Source organism: Montipora capricornis, chromosome 2, assembly GCF_036669925.1.
Source record: "Montipora capricornis isolate CH-2021 chromosome 2, ASM3666992v2, whole genome shotgun sequence".
Classification (NCBI taxonomy): domain Eukaryota; kingdom Metazoa; phylum Cnidaria; class Anthozoa; order Scleractinia; family Acroporidae; genus Montipora; species Montipora capricornis.
In genome coordinates this window covers 15,976,498-15,979,436 of record NC_090884.1, presented here as the reverse complement: position 1 = coordinate 15,979,436, position 2,939 = coordinate 15,976,498, and the positions used below count along the sequence as shown (strand labels likewise).

Here is a 2,939-nt window from a genome sequence, read left to right as displayed (position 1 = left end):
TTTACTGGCAAAAGCCAAGGGAAATTTAAACTCAAGCATGATCACTTAACATCAACTCGGCTGAGAAAAGACAAAACATTGCCTGTCGCGAAAATATATTTTTTATGGTTTTCCCGCCATCGCGAACATCTTTGGGAAAATTTAGTATTTCTTTAATTGTTTTTATGCTTTTCGTCATCCACTGCTTAGATTTCCCGTTTATGTGTTTGTGTGCGAGTGAACGGCGAGATATCCATCAAATTGAGTACGACACAACTAAAAGTGTTAAGAAAATGACTCGACAAAACTACTAAATATCTCGAGGATGCTTTGGATTTTACATATTCTCATTACTATTGAATTTCATTGTACACTACTGTTGCATGAATCGGTCCAATTGCGATGGCTTTTTTTTATGCGTCCGAGGAAAGGTAAACACCATCATGTCTAATTTGCAAGGCCGACCTATTAGCTCGCGAAGGCCGACTAATATGAATCCCCTGAAACGTAAAGGGACGCTACATCCTTCAGTGACTTAAGAAATACGTTTTTTTTGGTTGACACTGAATTTCTTTAAATTTGAAGCGAAATTGCCACTGATGTTGGCTTGTGAACACTCCGCGAAGCCCCCTCTTAAGTTTCATTATACGGCTAGCGGTAAAGAAAGAAAGCTAAGGGAGCAGATTGCTATAATAATTAAGGTCTAAGGCTTTCTCACAACCTTTTACTGCTGCGTCGTTTTATGAATACATATGTTAATTAAATATACTGTATGTGAGACTTGCGATCGCAGTAATTAAGAAGTTGCCAGCTGCTGATAGATTTCCTAATGTTTTAATGCAGCGCTTTCTGAAAGCCATTCATTTCCTCCCCGGTGATTGATGACTGTCACACTTTCTTTGGAGGTGAAAAGATGTTAGAGATTCCCCATTTTAGAGATTCCTCCTTTTAGAGATTCCCCCTTTTAGAGATTCCTCATTTTAGTAATTCCCCATTTTAGAGATTCCTCATTTTAGAGATTCCCACTTTTAGAGATTCCCCAATTTAGTAATTCCTCCTTTTAGAGATTCCCCATTTTAGAGATTTTCCCTTTTAGAGATTCCCCCTTTTAGTGATTCCCCCTTTTAGAGATTCCCTATTTTAGTAATTCCTCGTTTTAGACATTTCCCATTTTAATAATCCCCTCCCCCCCCCCCCCCCATTTTAGAGATTCCCCGTTCCCCATTCCCTGTTTTAGAGATAGCCATTATAGGGACAGTTATTGCAATATTCCCCCCCCCCCCCTCCAAAAAAAAAAATGATCCAGGTTCCTGAAACAAGGCAGGGTGAGGGGGTGGCCTCATTCCATGTGTTGCAGTAATCGAATTTTAAATTTGAACCATAAAGATAACCTTTCATACTGTGCGATTTGAGGTTTCATACCAAATGAAGAACGTGACATTAAGCGCTGCAGGAAATCACAAGTGAATGTGGTGGCGCAAATTTATAAAGCAATATTTTTTTCAGGGGAAAGTCTGGCTTCCGCTTTGCATAATGTTCCTCCAATTCCTCTTTGACACAAGGATAAAAAAAAGCAATTAAACAAGGAATGCGGGAATCCTCCGCTTCCACCATATTCAACGACAATGAATTTATTCTTTTAACTCTCGAGATCTACATTTTTTACATAGTTTTGTTTGTAAGCTACGTTATAAACTGCACGTTTTCTCATCCGTTGCAGGTTCATGGTCAACTGATGATCGGTCTGGTGGTGTCAGTTCACGTAATTAGTATCTTGGTCCCTCTTGTGGGTCAATTCACAGCCCAAGTTCCTTGCCACAGCGCAGACACTCCGGCGACGTTCCTCTACCGCTCCGTTCTGCAAAAGCAAGCATATATATCAGCTCTATGATTGATTGAAACTGGCTGCTGAACATACAATTATATTTTTACTGCTGTTGCAGTAGCCGTTATTACAGTCGCATGTAGACAAGAAGCGATGGCCCTTTACTTTTACAGCTCAATCTGATGGACATTTTACACATTTAGAACTATCGTCTGATGCAAAATAATAGTAAAAAATATCGCTTTTGACAAAGCACGCACCCAATTGACTTGCTCAACCGGTGGACATCTCAACTGTGCGTTCACGGCCTGGAAGTTCGTAATACATTTAAACACGCTATTTTCACACTGGTCCATACAGTCAAGCAAAGTTCCCTGTTCACCAGCCGTCTATCTTATGAAATTATGGTGAAGAAGAAGTGCACTTAGACTTAGTCAATTCAAAATGGAAGACTTTTTGAAAATGACCCATACAACTTGAAAGGTCCATGCAATAAAGAGTATTCAACATTGTTCAGTCCGCGGCCTTCATGATCAGCACTGAGCTAATTTCAACAGTAAAAAACGTTTAAGCAAGTGTAATTATTGCTTACCGGTTTCGCTCCAAACGGAAAATTAATACAATGAGCTTCGTGCACGAGAGACACGACAAAAAAGGTTATGAAGAGAAGAGCAATCTTTTCTGACTTCATTCTTGAAATTTTCGTGGTCCACTGGATTTACTTATTCAGCGTCTATCAAGACTCAATCAACTTGATGCAGCTTGTCGCGAAGGTGTTCCTCTTATAATGGGAAACAATTCCTTTTATTTGCAGACGTAATTGTGCTGGAATAAGGATACTTAGATTACGAGATAGAAACAATGAAATAAAATTACTTAACTATAGACCATTTTTACAGGGCAAACAATTCATTTTGGATAGATCATTTCCTTTTTGACACAGGCAAAAGAATGGCTTAATAACGTGGCAAATTCAAAGTAATTACCATCCACAAACGTACCGCTTAAAAAGACCAATTTAGGCCTAGTTAGTACGTCACGCTATCGTCGAATTTAATTCAGACGAATTTAATTCCAATTAAATTTGTCCTTCCGTTGACCTTAATTGTACCGTGGTTTTACGCGTCGAAATTAA

General features: G+C 39.0%; 1 long non-coding RNA gene across 1 annotated transcript; it reads right to left on the bottom strand.

The window, feature by feature from the left end:
• Nucleotides 1-1,594: 1,594 nt before the first annotated feature.
• On the bottom strand, nucleotides 1,595-2,597 carry LOC138038957 (uncharacterized). The gene is made up of 2 exons (XR_011130336.1): nucleotides 2,397-2,597; nucleotides 1,595-1,837 (listed from the first exon to the last, which is right to left on the bottom strand). It is a non-coding gene; the product is annotated as an uncharacterized lncRNA (long non-coding RNA).
• Between the last annotated feature and the right edge of the window lie 342 nt (nucleotides 2,598-2,939).